At 40.0% G+C, this 22,439-nt stretch overlaps 1 long non-coding RNA gene across 1 annotated transcript; it reads left to right on the top strand.

The window, feature by feature from the left end:
* Positions 1 to 8,172: 8,172 nt before the first annotated feature.
* LOC144734066 (uncharacterized) lies at positions 8,173 to 13,337 on the top strand. The gene is made up of 5 exons (XR_013588470.1): positions 8,173 to 9,160; positions 9,280 to 9,672; positions 10,086 to 10,490; positions 10,599 to 11,000; positions 12,871 to 13,337. It is a non-coding gene; the product is annotated as an uncharacterized LOC144734066 (long non-coding RNA).
* The last annotated feature ends 9,102 nt before the right edge of the window (positions 13,338 to 22,439 follow it).

Genomic DNA, 22,439 nt, shown 5'->3' with positions numbered 1-22,439 from the left:
AGAGCATGAAGGTGTCGTGGGTGGTAGATCCAAAAGTCTTCGAGCGCTTTGTTGTGCAATGCAAGCCCATTGACAGCCCTGAGAAACCATTAGAAAAAACATTGCCTGGACACATTTCTACAGTTGATTTTACAGGCCTGATCGATGACACTGAATATATCATTAAGCTAATTGGTTACAGGCGAGGAAAGCCTTCCAAGCCCCTGGTGGCTCAAGTTAAGACAGGTACATTTTCGTATTTTCAATTTCTTTTCTTCATTACTTAAACATTCCGCACGTTTTGAAAGAGTATGTGGTATGCTTACAATTACTTTCATTTACTTCTCAGAGCCCAAACCAAAATCAACTCCTTTACCCACGGCAGTCATCGATGAGGCCATTACACCAACCGTTGTTGAGTTGCCTAGAAGTACCACACACGAACCTTCAAAGGAGGTGTCAATAACTTCTGAGTCTGGGGTTCCAACTGATTCTGCCAATGAACTTGTGATATCTGACATTACATCTGAGAGCATGAAGGTGTCGTGGGTGGTAGATCCAAAAGTCTTTGAGCGCTTTGTTGTTCAATACAAGCCTGCTGACAGTTCTGAGAAACCACTCGAAAAAACATTGCCTGGCAAAGTTTCTACAGTTGATCTTACAGACTTGAGCGATGATACTGAATATATCATTAAGCTCATTGGTTTCAGACGAGGAAAGCCCTCCAAGCCACTGGTGGCTCAAGTTAAAACAGGTACATCTTCATACGTATTAATATATTTTCTTCTTTACCTAAATAATCCAGACATTTTGAAAAAGTAAGTCTCATCCTGACAATTACTTTCATTTACTTTGCAGAGCCTGAACCAAAATCAACTCCTTTACCCACGGCAGTCATCGATGAGGCCATTACACCAACCGTTGTTGAGTTGCCTGGAACTACCACACACGAACCTTCAAAGGAGGTTTCTGTGACATCTGTGTCTGGGGTTCCTACTGATTCCGCCAATGAACTTGTGATATCTGACATCACGTCTGAGAGCATGAAGGTGTCGTGGGTGGTAGATCCAAAAGTCTTCGAGCGCTTTGTTGTGCAATGCAAGCCCATTGACAGCCCTGAGAAACCATTAGAAAAAACATTGCCTGGACACATTTCTACAGTTGATTTTACAGGCCTGATCGATGACACTGAATATATCATTAAGCTAATTGGTTACAGGCGAGGAAAGCCTTCCAAGCCCCTGGTGGCTCAAGTTAAGACAGGTACAATTTCGTATTTTCAATTTCTTTTCTTCATTACTTAAACATTCCGTACGTTTTGAAAGAGTATGTGGTATGCTTACAATTACTTTCATTTACTTCTCAGAGCCCAAACCAAGATCAACTCCTTTACCCACGGCAGTCATCGATGAGGCCATTACACCAACCGTTGTTGAGTTGCCTAGAAGTACCACACACGAACCTTCAAAGGAGGTGTCAATAACTTCTGAGTCTGGGGTTCCAACTGATTCTGCCAATGAACTTGTGATATCTGACATCACATCTGAGAGCATGAAGGTGTCGTGGGTGGTAGATCCAAAAGTCTTTGAGCGCTTTGTTGTTCAATACAAGCCTGCTGACAGTTCTGAGAAACCACTCGAAAAAACATTGCCTGGCAAAGTTTCTACAGTTGATCTTACAGACTTGAGCGATGATACTGAATATATCATTAAGCTCATTGGTTTCAGACGAGGAAAGCCCTCCAAGCCACTGGTGGCTCAAGTTAAAACAGGTACATCTTCATACGTATTAATATATTTTCTTCTTTACCTAAATAATCCAGACATTTTGAAAAAGTAAGTCTTATCCTGACAATTACTTCCATTTACTTTGCAGAGCCTGAACCAAAATCAACTCCTTTACCAACGGCCGTCATCGATGAGGCCATTACACCAACCGTTGTTGAGTTGCCTAGAAGTACCACACACGAACCTTCAAAGGAGGTTTCTGTGACATCTGTGTCTGGGGTTCCTACTGATTCCGCCAATGAACTTGTGATATCTGACATCACGTCTGAGAGCATGAAGGTGTCGTGGGTGGTAGATCCAAAAGTCTTTGAGCGCTTTGTTGTTCAATACAAGCCTGCTGACAGTTCTGAGAAACCACTCGAAAAAACATTGCCTGGCAAAGTTTCTACAGTTGATCTTACAGACTTGAGCGATGATACTGAATATATCATTAAGCTCATTGGTTTCAGACGAGGAAAGCCCTCCAAGCCACTGGTGGCTCAAGTTAAAACGGGTACATCTTCATTTGTTTTAATATATTTTCATCATTACCTAAACAATCCAGACATTTTGAAAAAGAAATAATTATCCTGACAATTACTTTCATTTACTTTGCAGAGCCTGAACCAAAATCAACTCCGTTACCAACGGCATTCATCGATGAGGCCATTACACCAACCGTTGTTGAGTTGCCTAGAAGTACCACACACGAACCTTCAAAGGAGGTGTCAATAACTTCTGAGTCTGGGGTTCCAACTGATTCTGCCAATGAACTTGTGATATCTGACATTACATCTGAGAGCATGAAGGTGTCGTGGGTGGTAGATCCAAATGTCTTTGAGCGCTTTGTTGTTCAATACAAGCCTTCTGACAGTTCTGAGAAACCACTCGAAAAAACATTGCCTGGCAAAGTTTCTACAGTTGATCTTACAGACTTGAGCGATGATACTGAATATTTCATTAAGCTCATTGGTTTCAGGCGAGGAAAGCCCTCCAAGCCACTGGTGGCTCAAGTTAAAACAGGTACATCTTCATACGTATTAATATATTTTCTTCTTTACCTAAATAATCCAGACATTTTGAAAAAGTAAGTCTTAACCTGACAATTACTTTCATTTACTTTGCAGAGCATGAACCAAAATCAACTCCTTTACCCACGGCAGTCATCGATGAGGCCATTACACCAACCGTTGTTGAGTTGCCTAGAAGTACCACACACGAACCTTCAAAGGAGGTTTCTGTGACATCTGTGTCTGGGGTTCCTACTGATTCCGCCAATGAACTTGTGATATCTGACATCACGTCTGAGAGCATGAAGGTGTCGTGGGTGGTAGATCCAAATGTCTTTGAGCGCTTTGTTGTGCAATACAAGCCTGCTGACAGTTCTGAGAAACCACTCGAAAAAACATTACCTGGCAAAGTTTCTACAGTTGATCTTACAGACTTGAGCGATGATACTGAATATATCATTAAGCTCATTGGTTTCAGACGAGGAAAGCCCTCCAAGCCACTGGTGGCTCAAGTTAAAACAGGTACATCTTCATTTGTTTTAATATATTTTCATCATTACCTAAACAATCCAGACATTTTGAAAAAGAAATAATTATCCTGACAATTACTTTCATTTACTTTGCAGAGCCTGAACCAAAATCAACTCCTTTACCAACGGCATTCATCGATGAGGCCATTACACCAACCGTTGTTGAGTTGCCTAGAAGTACCACACACGAACCTTCAAAGGAGGTGTCAATAACTTCTGAGTCTGGGGTTCCAACTGATTCTGCCAATGAACTTGTGATATCTGACATTACGTCTGAGAGCATGAAGGTGTCGTGGGTGGTAGATCCAAAAGTCTTTGAGCGCTTTGTTGTTCAATACAAGCCTGCTGACAGTTCTGAGAAACCACTCGAAAAAACATTGCCTGGCAAAGTTTCTACAGTTGATCTTACAGACTTGAGCGATGATACTGAATATATCATTAAGCTCATTGGTTTCAGACGAGGAAAGCCCTCCAAGCCACTGGTGGCTCAAGTTAAAACAGGTACATCTTCATACGTTTTAATATATTTTCTTCTTTACCTAAACAATCCAGACATTTTGAAAAAGTAAGTCTTATCCTGACAATAACTTTAATTTACTTTGCAGAGCCTGAACCAAAATCAACTCCTTTACCCACGGCAGTCATCGATGAGGCCATTACACCAACCGTTGTTGAGTTGCCTAGAAGTACCACACACGAACCTTCAAAGGAGGTTTCTGTGACATCTGTGTCTGGGGTTCCTACTGATTCCGCCAATGAACTTGTGATATCTGACATCACGTCTGAGAGCATGAAGGTGTCGTGGGTGGTAGATCCAAAAGTCTTCGAGCGCTTTGTTGTGCAATGCAAGCCCATTGACAGCCCTGAGAAACCATTAGAAAAAACATTGCCTGGACACATTTCTACAGTTGATTTTACAGGCCTGATCGATGACACTGAATATATCATTAAGCTAATTGGTTACAGGCGAGGAAAGCCTTCCAAGCCCCTGGTGGCTCAAGTTAAGACAGGTACATTTTCGTATTTTCAATTTCTTTTCTTCATTACTTAAACATTCCGCACGTTTTGAAAGAGTATGTGGTATGCTTACAATTACTTTCATTTACTTCTCAGAGCCCAAACCAAGATCAACTCCTTTACCCACGGCAGTCATCGATGAGGCCATTACACCAACCGTTGTTGAGTTGCCTAGAAGCACCACACACGAACCTTCAAAGGAGGTGTCAATAACTTCTGAGTCTGGGGTTCCAACTGATTCTGCCAATGAACTTGTGATATCTGACATCACGTCTGAGAGCATGAAGGTGTCGTGGGTGGTAGATCCAAATGTCTTTGAGCACTTTGTTGTTCAATACAAGCCTGCTGACAGTTCTGAGAAACCACTCGAAAAAACATTGCCTGGCAAAGTTTCTACAGTTGATCTTACAGACTTGAGCGATGATACTGAATATATCATTAAGCTCATTGGTTTCAGACGAGGAAAGCCCTCCAAGCCACTGGTGGCTCAAGTTAAAACAGGTACATCTTCATATGCTTTAATATATTTTCATCATTACCTGAACAATCCAGACATTTATAAAAAGTAAGTCTTATCCTGACAATTACTTTCATTTACTTTGCAGAGCCTGAACCAAAATCAACTCCTTTACCCACGGCAGTCATCGATGAGGCCATTACACCAACCGTTGTTGAGTTGCCTAGAAGTACCACACACGAACCTTCAAAGGAGGTTTCTGTGACATCTGTGTCTGGGGTTCCTACTGATTCCGCCAATGAACTTGTGATATCTGACATCACGTCTGAGAGCATGAAGGTGTCGTGGGTGGTAGATCCAAATGTCTTTGAGCGCTTTGTTGTGCAATACAAGCCTGCTGACAGTTCTGAGAAACCACTCGAAAAAACATTACCTGGCAAAGTTTCTACAGTTGATCTTACAGACTTGAGCGATGATACTGAATATATCATTAAGCTCATTGGTTTCAGACGAGGAAAGCCCTCCAAGCCACTGGTGGCTCAAGTTAAAACAGGTACATCTTCATTTGTTTTAATATATTTTCATCATTACCTAAACAATCCAGACATTTTGAAAAAGAAATAATTATCCTGACAATTACTTTCATTTACTTTGCAGAGCCTGAACCAAAATCAACTCCTTTACCCACGGCATTCATCGATGAGGCCATTACACCAACCGTTGTTGAGTTGCCTAGAAGTACCACACACGAACCTTCAAAGGAGGTTTCTGTGACATCTGTGTCTGGGGTTCCTACTGATTCCGCCAATGAACTTGTGATATCTGACATCACGTCTGAGAGCATGAAGGTGTCGTGGGTGGTAGATCCAAAAGTCTTCGAGCGCTTTGTTGTGCAATGCAAGCCCATTGACAGCCCTGAGAAACCATTAGAAAAAACATTGCCTGGACACATTTCTACAGTTGATTTTACAGGCCTGATCGATGACACTGAATATATCATTAAGCTAATTGGTTACAGGCGAGGAAAGCCTTCCAAGCCCCTGGTGGCTCAAGTTAAGACAGGTACAATTTCGTATTTTCAATTTCTTTTCTTCATTACTTAAACATTCCGCACGTTTTGAAAGAGTATGTGGTATGCTTACAATTACTTTCATTTACTTCTCAGAGCCCAAACCAAGATCAACTCCTTTACCCACGGCAGTCATCGATGAGGCCATTACACCAACCGTTGTTGAGTTGCCTAGAAGTACCACACACGAACCTTCAAAGGAGGTGTCAATAACTTCTGAGTCTGGGGTTCCAACTGATTCTGCCAATGAGCTTGTGATATCTGACATCACATCTGAGAGCATGAAGGTGTCGTGGGTGGTAGATCCAAATGTCTTTGAGCGCTTTGTTGTTCAATACAAGCCTGCTGACAGTTCTGAGAAACCACTCGAAAAAACATTGCCTGGCAAAGTTTCTACAGTTGATCTTACAGACTTGAGCGATGATACTGAATATATCATTAAGCTCATTGGTTTCAGACGAGGAAAGCCCTCCAAGCCACTGGTGGCTCAAGTTAAAACAGGTACATCTTCATTTGTTTTAACATATTTTCTTCATTACCTAAACAATCCAGACATTTAGAAAAAGTAAGTCTTATCCTGACAATTACTTTCATTTACTTTGCAGAGCCTGAACCAAAATCAACTCCTTTACCAACAGCATTCATCGATGAGGCCATTACACCAACCGTTGTTGAGTTGCCTAGAAGTACCACACACGAACCTTCAAAGGAGGTGTCAATAACTTCTGAGTCTGGGGTTCCAACTGATTCTGCCAATGAACTTGTGATATCTGACATTACGTCTGAGAGCATGAAGGTGTCGTGGGTGGTAGATCCAAATGTCTTTGAGCGCTTTGTTGTTCAATACAAGCCTGCTGACAGTTCTGAGAAACCACTCGAAAAAACATTGCCTGGCAAAGTTTCTACAGTTGATCTTACAGACTTGAGCGATGATACTGAATATATCATTAAGCTCATTGGTTTCAGACGAGGAAAGCCCTCCAAGCCACTGGTGGCTCAAGTTAAAACAGGTACATCTTCATACGTATTAATATATTTTCTTCTTTACCTAAATAATCCAGACATTTTGAAAAGTAAGTCTTATCCTGACAATTACTTTCATTTACTTTGCAGAGCCTGAACCAAAATCAACTCCTTTACCCACGGCATTCATCGATGAGGCCATTACACCAACCGTTGTTGAGTTGCCTAGAAGTACCACACACGAACCTTCAAAGGAGGTTTCTGTGACATCTGTGTCTGGGGTTCCTACTGATTCCGCCAATGAACTTGTGATATCTGACATCACGTCTGAGAGCATGAAGGTGTCGTGGGTGGTAGATCCAAAAGTCTTCGAGCGCTTTGTTGTGCAATGCAAGCCCATTGACAGCCCTGAGAAACCATTAGAAAAAACATTGCCTGGACACATTTCTACAGTTGATTTTACAGGCCTGATCGATGACACTGAATATATCATTAAGCTAATTGGTTACAGGCGAGGAAAGCCTTCCAAGCCCCTGGTGGCTCAAGTTAAGACAGGTACATTTTCGTATTTTCAATTTCTTTTCTTCATTACTTAAACATTCCGCACGTTTTGAAAGAGTATGTGGTATGCTTACAATTACTTTCATTTACTTCTCAGAGCCCAAACCAAGATCAACTCCTTTACCCACGGCAGTCATCGATGAGGCCATTACACCAACCGTTGTTGAGTTGCCTAGAAGTACCACACACGAACCTTCAAAGGAGGTGTCAATAACTTCTGAGTCTGGGGTTCCAACTGATTCTGCCAATGAACTTGTGATATCTGACATCACATCTGAGAGCATGAAGGTGTCGTGGGTGGTAGATCCAAAAGTCTTTGAGCGCTTTGTTGTTCAATACAAGCCTGCTGACAGTTCTGAGAAACCACTCGAAAAAACATTGCCTGGCAAAGTTTCTACAGTTGATCTTACAGACTTGAGCGATGATACTGAATATATCATTAAGCTCATTGGTTTCAGACGAGGAAAGCCCTCCAAGCCACTGGTGGCTCAAGTTAAAACAGGTACATCTTCATATGCTTTAATATATTTTCATCATTACCTAAACAATCCAGACATTTAGAAAAAGTAAGTCTTATCCTGACAATTACTTTCATTTACTTTGCAGAGCATGAAGCGAAATCAACTCCTTTACCAACGGCAGTCATCGATGAGGCCATTACACCAACCGTTTTTGAGTTCCCTGGAACTACCACACACGAACCTTCAAAGGAGGTTTCGGTAACATCTGTGTCTGGGGTTCCAACTGATTCTGCCAATGAACTTGTGATATCTGACATCACGTCTCGGAGCATGAAGGTGTCGTGGGTGGTAGATCCAAAAGTCTTTGAGCGCTTTGTTGTTCAATACAAGCCTGCTGACAGTTCTGAGAAACCACTCGAAAAAACATTGCCTGGCAAAGTTTCTACAGTTGATCTTACAGACTTGAGCGATGACACTGAATATATCATTAAGCTCATTGGTTTCAGACGAGGAAAGCCTTCCAAGCCACTGGTTGCTCAAGTTATGACAGGTACATCTTCACGTATTTCAACCTTGTTAAGTGAACCTATTACATATTTTTTAAGAACATGCAATATTTGCAATCTTTTTAAATTACCTCCTGGAGCTAACCGTTGTTGAGTCACCTCGGTCTGCCTGTGATAAATTATTGTTTTACTGAAGTAGCTTACGTCTATATTTAATCTTTAAATTTAATCCATTTTATCAACGTACACCACTTTTAGTTGATTTTGTTACAATCCACCTACAAGCATAAAAGGTTTTAACAGACATGAAAACGGTTAACATCTTGTTCGCATGTGGCCAGGTATTGTAAGTTTAACTTATTTTATATTTCAGGTTTTTCATTTAATTTTTGTATGTATTTTCACGGAACGATTCAAAATAATTATTTGTTATATTTCTTCGCAGGTAAAATATTACTCACAACGACAGAGGCAGATCAAATTGCAGAGACACCGACCATCGCTGAATCAACTGATTCGACCACGCATCTGTTTCCAGAGGAAATGTCTGTGACTTCAGCACCTGCCATTCAATTTGATTCTTTATATAAGCTAATCATATCTGATGTTGCACCCGATAGGCTCAGAGTTTCATGGGTGGTTCATCCAAGTGTTTTTGATTATTTCCTCATAAAAGTTGAGTCCCTGAATAATTCGACAACACCATATGAACACATCTTTCCTGGACATATTACGACAATTTACCTCACAGATCTGAGAGAAAACACGGAGTATATCATTCAGTTCTCCGGATCCAGAAATGGAATTTTTTCGAAACCAATAAAAGCAAGGGTTATTACAGGTAATAGACAATGGCACAATGCAATATATTGAACATTTATTTTGTGACAATTATATAACATTTATGTTCATATTCCAGTGCTGTATTGTGCATATGATTTAATTAAGTTTGTTTTGCAGCTTTAGGGATATCTACAGAACTGCTTGTCAAAACATCAGAAATACCAAGTGTCATTGAAGTACCTGAAAGCACGACACGTGCTCTTCCAATAGGCATTTCAGTTACCTCAGAGTCTGGGGTTCCAATTGATTCTGCCAATGAACTTCTCATAACCGACATCACACCTGACAGCATGAAAGTGTCATGGGTGGTCGATCCAAACGTCTTTGACCGCTTTCTTGTGAGATACAAGCCCACTGACAGCTCTGAACCCCCATTAGAAATGTTTCTTGCTGGCCATATCACCTCAATAGATATTTCAGGGTTGACTGAAAACACTGAATACGAAGTCACTCTCTTAGGTTCAAGACTGAAGAAATACTCAAAGCCACTGAAAACAAAGGTTATAACAGGTGATCTTTATTCCTGTACTTTAAATGTATCTTAGGTATTCTTTTCTGGAACAAAACACCAATTCCATTCACGTGCTCCAAAGCTGTATTCTCTTGTTACCAAATATAAATAGATATATGCATTTTTACACACGTCTTAACACCGTTGGGTGACAAATAGCACGTGTAATTGCATTCGTCGTAAGAAAGTAATTTTTCTCATGCAGTTGTTTCTAAATTGTAATTTCAGTCTTAAATGCAGATAACCTACTAAATTATCTAACCATGTAATATTTGTCTCTACTCGCACATCGTTAACTATTTTACCCCGTTTGAAATGCCTATACTATTATTTTTTTATCAATAAGCTTGCAATGTTATTATAATGGTAGAATATACATACAACATTCTGGAATTAATTTTTTGTTTTGCAGAGCACAAATTGTTGGCAACTGTAACCACCACAGTGTTAGATAAAGGAACAAAAACTCCAACCATCATTGAAACAAGTGGAACTACTATTCACCTACCATCAAGGAATATATCAGTGGCATCAGTGTCTGGGGTTCCAATTGATTCTGCCGATGAACTTGTCATATCTGACATCACGCCCATAAGCTTTAAAGTGTCATGGGTGGTAGACCCTGCAATCTTTGATCATTTTGTTTTGGAAGTTCAATCCATGGATATTTATCTGAAACCATTTAAAGAAATCTTTCCTGGAGATGTCATATCTGTGGAGTTGACAGGCTTAAGAGGAAACACAGAGTATGTTGTTATTCTCATTGGCTCGAGAAAAGGAATATTATCAAAACCACTAGAAGTTAAAGTTACCACAGGTAAATTATTTCGTCTTAAAATTATGAGTGCATTCATATTTTCAAATTTCATGACGAAAAATGTCTTCACTAAACATATAAAATATGAGTATTTTAATCTATTTTCAGATCTGCAAACGGCGATAGCCTCTGAAAAAACATTTGAAGATACACAAAAACCAACTGTCGCTTATGAAATGTCTAGTTCTACAATGCAACTGCCACCAATGAAAATTTCGGTCACATCCGTTTTTGGAGTCCCAATTGATTCTGCCGATGAATTAATTATATATGACATCACATCCTACAGCATTAAAGTGTTATGGGTGGTAGATCCAACATTTTTTGACTATTTCCTTGTGCAATGCAAGCCGGCTGAGGAGACTAAAAGAACATTAGAAAAGATGGTGCCTGGTAATGAATCTACAGTTGAATTCATGAACTTGGAAGACAACACTCAATATATTTTACAACTTATTGGTTCCAAAGGAGGAAATGTTTCTAACCCATTAATTGCTACATTTATCACAGGTACTATGTTTTCCCACAAACATTTCCCATTACTTGAATCTAACATTTACATTGTCTGTTATGTTACCATTGACAATTGCAAAATGTATGAACTTCAAATCAATATCTGTTTGAAAATAATTGTTCTTAAGTAAATTCAAAGGTAACTAAAATAATTTGTACGCTAATATGCAAAATAATCAAAGGATATATTTTATGCTGCTATTCTAACATGACCATTTTTAGAAGAGCGGCAAATTTTCACAGCATTTCCAAAAAATGAAACTTTAATTTGGAAATGTTTTTTCTTATCAGAATACTTTCGTTATATCTATATTAGTGGTTATATTATATTACAGTTCCTTAAATGAAAATGACGTAATTAAAGTTATTTTAATCACTGAAACTATAAATGCTTAATTTCAGATTTGAAGTTTTCGTGACTGCAAGGATTCATACTCTCAGGTTTTTTTTCGGTAAAGTCACGTAGGTAAAAAGTTATAATAAAATAAAATAATAATAAATGAAAATAACTAAATTAAATCACGACGTTTCGGAGGCAACACAAGTCTCCGTCTTCAGGTGGGACCGTCACAGCCAAATTTACTGTATCAAGTGAAGAGAAATCCAAGAGACAAGATCTTATATACTGTCCTGGTTAAGGGGAGGGGGGAGGAGCTTATCTACATGTGGCAGTTGGGGACTGGGAGGGTGGAAGTGGGCGGGGCTAGAAGGGAAGGTACAGCTGATACACCTCCACAAGAATTACGGCCGATGTTGGCTACGAAAACCAAAAATAGCAGCACTGTTCAACGCTGGGGATGTCAACAATTCGGTGAAATAGACTAGTAGCTGTCAAAAAGATTGTACACATATGCGTAGTTAAATCTTTTTTACATGGTTAATAACATCTTTCCAATGATTGCTCAATTTGTACCCATCATCACGGTTGAAGTTATGTCTATGTTTGTATATCTGTAACGCTTCATGAACAAACCTTTGATGGTCGCCAGAAGGTTTGCAGAGCGCCTTGGTCTCGGAAAAGACAATATCACGAGAGCCCACAGCATTGTAACAATGATCAGCAACGGCGAAAGAATCAGTTTTGCCGTGTTTCAGATCTGACTTGTGCTCGCGGACACGACCAGAGACATGACGTTTCGTTTCCCCAATGTAACAATCACCACAGATGCATCTCAGTTTATAGACTCCAGGGTACTGCAAGTCAGGAATGACATCTTTCACAGATGGGATTAGCTCACGATATTGTCTTTTCCGAGACCAAGGTGCTCTGAAAACCTTCTGGCTACCATCAAAGGTTTGTTCATGAAGCCATCCAGATACACAAACATAGACATAACTTTAACCGTGATGATGGGTACAAATTGAGCAATCATTGGAAAGATGTTATTAACCATGTAAAAAAGATTTAACTACGCATATTTGTACAATCTTTTTTGACAGGTACTATTCTGCTTTACCGAGTGTTGACATCCCCAGCGTTGAACAGTGCTGCTATTTTTGGTTTTGGTAGCCAACATCGGCCATAATTCTTGCGGAGGTGTATCAGCTGTACCTTCCCTTCTAGCCCCGCCCACTTCCCCCCCACCCTCCCAGTCCCCAACTGCCACATTTAGATAAGCTCCTCCCCCCTCCCCTTAACCAGTATTTAAGATCGTGTCTCTTGGATTTCTCTTCACTTGATACAGTAAATTTGGCTGTGACGGTCCCACCTGAAGACGAAGACTTGTGTTACCTCCGAAACGTCGTGATTTAATTTAGTTATTTTCATTTATTATTATTTTATAATTATTTTTTACCTACTTGACTGTACCGGAAAAAACCTTAGAGTATAGTGCTTAATTTGTTTACGTATTTACTTTGTTCACAGATTCGAAAATCGTAACACCCACAAAATTGCATGAGAAAACCTGTGAAGAAACTGGTACAACCACTGAATTGCCTCAAAAAAAAATTGTGGTGACATCAGTATCTGGGGTTCCAATTGATTCTGCAGATGAGCTGATCATATCTGACATCACGCCCGATAGCTTTAAAGTTTCATGGGTAGTAGACCCTGAAGTCTTTGATGAGTTTATTTTGGAAGTTGAATCTCCAGACTCTACAATTATTCCTCTAAAGGAAACTGTTCCAAGACTTGTTAAATCCGTTGTGCTTACAGCTTTGAAAGAAAACACAGATTATGTTGTGAGACTTATTGGCTCCACGAAAGGAAAGTTATCTAAGCCACTGACAGCTAAAGTGACCACAGGTACTGTACTGTTATCGCTCTCTGGTTTGATTGACTGAATGTGTTGTGCTCGTGGGGGGATTCTGTTCAATAGCACATTTGAAACTCAAACTCTATTTTTTTAATCTTAATTTTGGAGCTTTCGTGACTGCAGGAATTATTCTTTGGTTCTTTCGGTTAAGTCACGTCTGAAAATTTATTATTTTATTTTCAGACGTGACTTAACCGAAAGAACCAAAGAATCTATTTTTTTAATGAATTACTTTCACTCTATTCAAAGATTCGAATATCATTATAACTGTAACACCTACAAAATTGTATGATGAAACATCGAGCTTTAAATATGAAGTAGCTGGTACAACCACTCAAGTGCCTACAAAGGAGGTATTGGTGACATCAGTGTCTGGAGTTCCAACTGATTCTGCCGATGAACTTGTAATTTCTGACATCACTACTGATAGAATGAAAGTGTCATGGGTGGTAGATCCAAAAGCATTTCACCGCTTCATTGTGCAATACAAGCCCACTGACAGTCCTGAAAACCCATTGGAGAAAACTTTACCTGGTCATCTATCAACAGTTGATCTTACAGAATTGACTGAAAATACAGAATACACCATCATGTTGGTTGGCTCTAGGTGGAAAAAGCCCTCTAAACCACTGGTTGCTCAGGTTATGACAGGTACATTTACACAATAATTTACACTGAATTAAGAAAACATTGTACTGAAAACACATTTTATATTCATACATAATCAGGTTCTATTAGGAGACGCTCGCGTTTATTTTCTAACCATTAATTTCCAATGTTTCTTTTCCAGAGTGCAAAATTGTCCCAACTACTGTGCCTGAACTATTTGTTGAAGGAACAGGAACACCAACACTTGTTGAAACACCATTACCGACCACACGCGTTCCTCCAAAGGAGGTTTCAGTGACATCAGTGTCTGGAGTTCCAACTGATTCTGCAGATGAACTGGTCATATCTGACATCACGCCCGATAGCTTTAAAGTTTCATGGGTAGTAGACCCTGAAGTCTTTGATGAGTTTATTTTGGAAGTTGAATCTCCAGACTCTACAATTATTCCTCTAAAGGAAACTGTTCCTGGAGATATTACATCCGTTGACCTCACAGATTTGAAAGAAAATACGGAATATGTTGTGAGGCTTATTGGCTCCAGGAAAGGAAAGTTGTCCAGGCCCCTGACAGCTAAAGTTACCACAGGTACTGTACTGTTATCTCTCAGTGGCTTGATTTGCTGAATGTTTAGTGCTCACTACGGGTTCTGTTCAATAGCACATTTGAAACTCAAGCTCCATATTTTTACTAATTAATTTCACCTCATTTACAGATTCCAAAATCATTTCAACAGTAACGCCTATAAAATTATATGACGAAACATCGAGCTTTCCACATGAAGTAGCTGGCACAACCACTCAAGTGCCTACAAAGGAGGTCTTGGTGACATCAGTGTCTGGAGTTCCAACTGATTCTGCCGATGAACTTGCCATTTCTGACATCACTACTGATAGCATGAAAGTGTCATGGGTGGTCGATCCAAAAGTCTTTGACCGCTTCATTGTGCAATACAAGCCCACTGACAGCCCTGAAAAAGCATTGGAGAAAACTTTACCTGGTCATCTATCAACAGTAGATCTTACAGAATTGACTGAAAATACGGAATACACAGTCAAATTGATTGGCTACAAAAAGAAAAAGCCCTCTAAGCCACTGGTTGCTCAGGTTACGACAGGTACATTTACACAATCTTTTACACTGAATTATGCAAACATTGTACTGAAAACACATTTTTTTTCAAACATAATCAGGTTCTATTAGGAGACGCTCGGGTTTATTTTCTAACCATTTCCAATGTTTCTTTTCCAGAGTCCAAAATTGCATCAACTATTGTTCCCACACTATTTGTTGAAGGAACAGGAACACCAACACTTGTTGAAACACCATTACCGACCACACGCGTTCCTCCAAAGGAGGTTTCAGTGACGTCAGTTTCTGGAGTTCCAACTGATTCTGCAGATGAACTGGTCATATCTGACATCACGCCCGATAGCTTTAAAGTTTCATGGGTAGTAGACCCTGAAGTCTTTGATAAGTTTATTTTGGAAGTTGAATCTCCAGACTCTACAATTATTCCTCTAAAGGAAACTGTTCCTGGAGATATTACATCCGTTGACCTCACAGATTTGAAAGAAAATACGGAATATGTTGTCAGGCTTATTGGCTCCAGAAAAGGAAAGTTGTCCAGGCCCCTGACAGCTAAAGTTACCACAGGTACTGTACTGTTATCTCTCAGTGGCTTGATTGGCTGAATGTGTTGTGCTCACGACGGGTTCTGTTCAATAGCACATTTGAAACTCAAGCTCCATTATTTTACTAATTAATTTCACCTCATTTACAGATTACAAAATCATTTCAACTGTAACGCCTACAAAATTGTATGATAAAACATCGAGCTTGCCATATGAAGAAGGCGGCACAACCACTCAAGTGCCTACAAAGGAGGTCTTGGTGACATCAGTGTCTGGAGTTCCAACTGATTCTGCCGATGAACTTGCCATTTCTGACATCACTACTGATAGCATGAAAGTGTCATGGGTGGTCGATCCAAAAGTCTTTGACCGCTTCATTGTGCAATACAAGCCCACTGACAGCCCTGAAAAAGCATTGGAGAAAACTTTACCTGGTCATCTATCAACAGTAGATCTTACAGAATTGACTGAAAATACGGAATACACAGTCAAATTGATTGGCTACAGAAAGAAAAAGCCCTCTAAGCCACTGGTTGCCCAGGTTACGACAGGTACATTTACACAATCTTTTACACTGAATTATGCAAACATTGTATTGATTACACATTTTCTTTTCATACATAATCAGGTTCTATTAGGAGATGCTCACGTTTGTTTTCTAACCATTAATTTCCAATGTTTCTTTTCCAGAGTCCAAAATTGTACCAACTATTGTTCCCACACTATTTGTTGAAGGAACAGGAACACCAACAATTGTTGAAACACCATTACCGACCACACGCTTACCTCCAAAGGAGGTTTCAGTGACGTCAGTGTCTGGAGTTCCAACTGATTCTGCAGATGAACTGGTCATATCTGACATCACGCCCGATAGCTTTAAAGTTTCATGGGTAGTAGACCCTGACGTCTTTGATAAGTTTATTTTGGAAGTTGAATCTCCAGACTCTACAATTATTCCTCTAAAGGAAACTGTTCCTGGAGATATTACATCCGTTGACCTCACAGATTTGAAAGAAAATACGGAATATGTTGTCAGGCTTATTGGCTCCAGAAAAGGAAAGTTGTCCAGGCCCCTGACAGCTAAAGTTACCACAGGTACTGTACTGTTATCTCTCAGTGGCTTGATTGGCTGAATGTGTTGTGCTCACGACGGGTTCTGTTCAATAGCACATTTGAAACTCAAGCTCCATTATTTTACTAATTAATTTCACCTCATTTACAGATTACAAAATCATTTCAACTGTAACGCCTACAAGATTATATGACGAAACATCGAGCTTTCCACATGAAGTAGCTGGCACAACCACTCAAGTGCCTACAAAGGAGGTCTTGGTGACATCAGTGTCTGGAGTTCCAACTGATTCTGCCGATGAACTTGCCATTTCTGACATCACTACTGATAGCATGAAAGTGTCATGGGTGGTCGATCCAAAAGCCTTTGACCGCTTCATTGTGCAATACAAGCCCACTGACAGCCCTGAAAAAACATTGGAGAAAACTTTACCTGGTCATCTATCAACAGTAGATCTTACAGAATTGACTGAAAATACGGAATACACAGTCAAATTGATTGGCTACAAAAAGAAAAAGCCCTCTAAGCCACTGGTTGCTCAGGTTACAACAGGTACATTTACACAATCTTTTACACTGAATTATGCAAACATTGTACTGAAAACACATTTTTTTTCAAACATAATCAGGTTCTATTAGGAGACGCTCGGGTTTATTTTCTAACCATTTCCAATGTTTCTTTTCCAGAGTCCAAAATTGCATCAACTATTGTTCCCACACTATTTGTTGAAGGAACAGGAACACCAACACTTGTTGAAACACCATTACCGACCACACGCTTACCTCCAAAGGAGGTTTCAGTTACATCAGTATCTGGAGTTCCAACTGATTCTGCAGATGAACTGGTCATATCTGACATCACGCCCGATAGCTTTAAAGTTTCATGGGTAGTAGACCCTGAAGTCTTTGATGAGTTTATTTTGGAAGTTGAATCTCCAGACTCTACAATTATTCCTCTAAAGGAAACTGTTCCTGGAGATATTACATCCGTTGACCTCACAGATTTGAAAGAAAATACGGAATATGTTGTCAGGCTTATTGGCTCCAGAAAAGGAAAGTTGTCCAGGCCCCTGACAGCTAAAGTTACCACAGGTACTGTACTGTTATCTCTCAGTGGCTTGATTGGCTGAATGTGTTGTGCTCACGACGGGTTCTGTTCAATAGCACATTTGAAACTCAAGCTCCATTTTTTTACTAATTAATTTCACCTCATTTACAGATTCCAAAATCATTTCAACTGTAACGCCTACAAGATTATATGACGAAACATCGAGCTTTCCACATGAAGTAGCTGGCACAACCACTCAAGTGCCTACAAAGGAGGTCTTGGTGACATCAGTGTCTGGAGTTCCAACTGATTCTGCCGATGAACTTGCCATTTCTGACATCACTACTGATAGCATGAAAGTGTCATGGGTGGTCGATCCAAAAGTCTTTGACCGCTTCATTGTGCAATACAAGCCCACTGACAGCCCTGAAAAAGCATTGGAGAAAACTTTACCTGGTCATCTATCAACAGTAGATCTTACAGAATTGACTGAAAATACGGAATACACAGTCAAATTGATTGGCTACAGAAAGAAAAAGCCCTCTAAGCCACTGGTTGCTCAGGTTACGACAGGTACATTTACACAATCTTTTACACTGAATTATGCAAACATTGTATTGATTACACATTTTGCTTTCATACATAATCAGGTTCTACTAGAAGATGCTTGCGTTTGTTTTCTAACCATTAATTTCCAATGTTTCTTTTCCAGAGTCCAAAATTGTACCAACTATTGTTCCCACACTATTTGTTGAAGGAACAGGAACACCAACACTTGTTGAAACACCATTACCGACCACACGCGTTCCTCCAAAGGAGGTTTCAGTGACATCAGTGTCTGGAGTTCCAACTGATTCTGCAGATGAACTGGTCATTTCTGACATCACGCCCGATAGCTTTAAAGTTTCATGGGTAGTAGACCCTGAAGTCTTTGATAAGTTTATTTTGGAAGTTGAATCTCCAGACTCTACAATTATTCCTCTAAAGGAAACTGTTCCTGGAGATATTACATCCGTTGACCTCACAGATTTGAAAGAAAATACGGAATATGTTGTCAGGCTTATTGGCTCCAGAAAAGGAAAGTTGTCCAGGCCCCTGACAGCTAAAGTTACCACAGGTACTGTACTGTTATCTCTCAGTGGCTTGATTGGCTGAATGTGTTGTGCTCACGACGGGTTCTGTTCAATAGCACATTTGAAACTCAAGCTCCGTTATTTTACTAATTAATTTCACCTCATTTACAGATTCCAAAATCATTTCAACTGTAACGCCTACAAGATTATATGACGAAACATCGAGCTTTCCACATGAAGTAGCTGGCACAACCACTCAAGTGCCTACAAAGGAGGTCTTGGTGACATCAGTGTCTGGAGTTCCAACTGATTCTGCCGATGAACTTGCCATTTCTGACATCACTACTGATAGCATGAAAGTGTCATGGGTGGTCGATCCAAAAGTCTTTGACCGCTTCATTGTGCAATACAAGCCCACTGACAGCCCTGAAAAAGCATTGGAGAAAACTTTACCTGGTCATCTATCAACAGTAGATCTTACAGAATTGACTGAAAATACGGAATACACAGTCAAATTGATTGGCTACAAAAAGAAAAAGCCCTCTAAGCCACTGGTTGCTCAGGTTACGACAGGTACATTTACACAATCTTTTACACTGAATTATGCAAACATTGTACTGAAAACACATTTTTTTTCAAACATAATCAGGTTCTATTAGGAGACGCTCGGGTTTATTTTCTAACCATTTCCAATGTTTCTTTTCCAGAGTCCAAAATTGCATCAACTATTGTTCCCACACTATTTGTTGAAGGAACAGGAACACCAACAATTGTTGAAACACCATTACCGACCACACGCGTTCCTCCAAAGGAGGTTTCAGTGACATCAGTTTCTGGAGTTCCAACTGATTCTGCAGATGAACTGGTCATATCTGACATCACGCCCGATAGCTTTAAAGTTTCATGGGTAGTAGACCCTGAAGTCTTTGATAAGTTTATTTTGGAAGTTGAATCTCCAGACTCTACAATTATTCCTCTAAAGGAAACTGTTCCTGGAGATATTACATCCGTTGACCTCACAGATTTGAAAGAAAATACGGAATATGTTGTCAGGCTTATTGGCTCCAGAAAAGGAAAGTTGTCCAGGCCCCTGACAGCTAAAGTTACCACAGGTACTGTACTGTTATCTCCCAGTGGCTTGATTGGCTGAATGTGTTGTGCTCAAAACGGGTTCTGTTCAATAGCACATTTCAAACTCAAGCTCCATTATTTTACTAATTAATTTCACCTCATTTACAGATTCCAAAATCATTTCAACTGTAACGCCTACAAGATTATATGACGAAACATCGAGCTTTCCACATGAAGTAGCTGGCACAACCACTCAAGTGCCTACAAAGGAGGTCTTGGTGACATCAGTGTCTGGAGTTCCAACTGATTCTGCCGATGAACTTGCCATTTCTGACATCACTACTGATAGCATGAAAGTGTCATGGGTGGTCGATCCAAAAGTCTTTGACCGCTTCATTGTGCAATACAAGCCCACTGACAGCCCTGAAAAAGCATTGGAGAAAACTTTACCTGGTCATCTATCAACAGTAGATCTTACAGAATTGACTGAAAATACGGAATACACAGTCAAATTGATTGGCTACAGAAAGAAAAAGCCCTCTAAGCCACTGGTTGCTCAGGTTACGACAGGTACATTTACACAATCTTTTACACTGAATTATGCAAACATTGTATTGATTACACATTTTCTTTTCATACATAAGCAGGTTCTATTAGGAGATGCTCACGTTTGTTTTCTAACCATTAATTTCCAATGTTTCTTTTCCAGAGTCCAAAATTGTACCAACTATTGTTCCCACACTATTTGTTGAAGGAACAGGAACACCAACAATTGTTGAAACACCATTACCGACCACACGCTTACCTCCAAAGGAGGTTTCAGTGACGTCAGTGTCTGGAGTTCCAACTGATTCTGCAGATGAACTGGTCATATCTGACATCACGCCCGATAGCTTTAAAGTTTCATGGGTAGTAGACCCTGACGTCTTTGATAAGTTTATTTTGGAAGTTGAATCTCCAGACTCTACAATTATTCCTCTAAAGGAAACTGTTCCTGGAGATATTACATCCGTTGACCTCACAGATTTGAAAGAAAATACGGAATATGTTGTCAGGCTTATTGGCTCCAGAAAAGGAAAGTTGTCCAGGCCCCTGACAGCTAAAGTTACCACAGGTACTGTACTGTTATCTCTCAGTGGCTTGATTGGCTGAATGTGTTGTGCTCACGACGGGTTCTGTTCAATAGCACATTTGAAACTCAAGCTCCATTATTTTACTAATTAATTTCACCTCATTTACAGATTCCAAAATCATTTCAACTGTAACGCCTACAAGATTATATGACGAAACATCGAGCTTTCCACATGAAGTAGCTGGCACAACCACTCAAGTGCCTACAAAGGAGGTCTTGGTGACATCAGTGTCTGGAGTTCCAACTGATTCTGCCGATGAACTTGCCATTTCTGACATCACTACTGATAGCATGAAAGTGTCATGGGTGGTCGATCCAAAAGCATTTCACCGCTTCATTGTGCAATACAAGCCCACTGACAGTCCTGAAAACCCATTGGAGAAAACTTTACCTGGTCATCTATCAACAGTTGATCTTACAGAATTGACTGAAAATACGGAATACACAGTCAAATTGATTGGCTACAAAAAGAAAAAGCCCTCTAAGCCACTGGTTGCTCAGGTTACGACAGGTACATTTACACAATCTTTTACACTGAATTATGCAAACATTGTACTGAAAACACATTTTTTTTCAAACATAATCAGGTTCTATTAGGAGATGCTCGCGTTTGTTTTCTAACCATTAATTTCCAATGTTTCTTTTCCAGAGTCCAAAATTGCATCAACTATTGTTCCCACACTATTTGTTGAAGGAACAGGAACACCAACACTTGTTGGAACACCATTACCGACCACACGCGTTCCTCCAAAGGAGGTTTCAGTGACGTCAGTGTCTGGAGTTCCAACTGATTCTGCAGATGAACTGGTCATATCTGACATCACGCCCGATAGCTTTAAAGTTTCATGGGTAGTAGACCCTGAAGTCTTTGATAAGTTTATTTTGGAAGTTGAATCTCCAGACTCTACAATTATTCCTCTAAAGGAAACTGTTCCTGGAGATATTACATCCGTTGACCTCACAGATTTGAAAGAAAATACGGAATATGTTGTCAGGCTTATTGCCTCCAGAAAAGGAAAGTTGTCCAGGCCCCTGACAGCTAAAGTTACCACAGGTACTGTACTGTTATCTCTCAGTGGCTTGATTGGCTGAATGTGTTGTGCTCACGACGGGTTCTGTTCAATAGCACATTTGAAACTCAAGCTCCGTTATTTTACTAATTAATTTCACCTCATTTACAGATTCCAAAATCATTTCAACTGTAACGCCTACAAGATTATATGACGAAACATCGAGCTTTCCACATGAAGTAGCTGGCACAACCACTCAAGTGCCTACAAAGGAGGTCTTGGTGACATCAGTGTCTGGAGTTCCAACTGATTCTGCCGATGAACTTGCCATTTCTGACATCACTACTGATAGCATGAAAGTGTCATGGGTGGTCGATCCAAAAGTCTTTGACCGCTTCATTGTGCAATACAAGCCCACTGACAGCCCTGAAAAAGCATTGGAGAAAACTTTACCTGGTCATCTATCAACAGTAGATCTTACAGAATTGACTGAAAATACGGAATACACAGTCAAATTGATTGGCTACAGAAA

Source organism: Lampetra planeri, chromosome 49 (genome assembly GCF_965212315.1).
Source record: "Lampetra planeri chromosome 49, kcLamPlan1.2.h2, whole genome shotgun sequence".
Taxonomy (NCBI): domain Eukaryota; kingdom Metazoa; phylum Chordata; class Hyperoartia; order Petromyzontiformes; family Petromyzontidae; genus Lampetra; species Lampetra planeri.
Note: the sequence above shows the minus strand (reverse complement) of the source record. Positions and strands in the feature narration are given on the sequence as shown.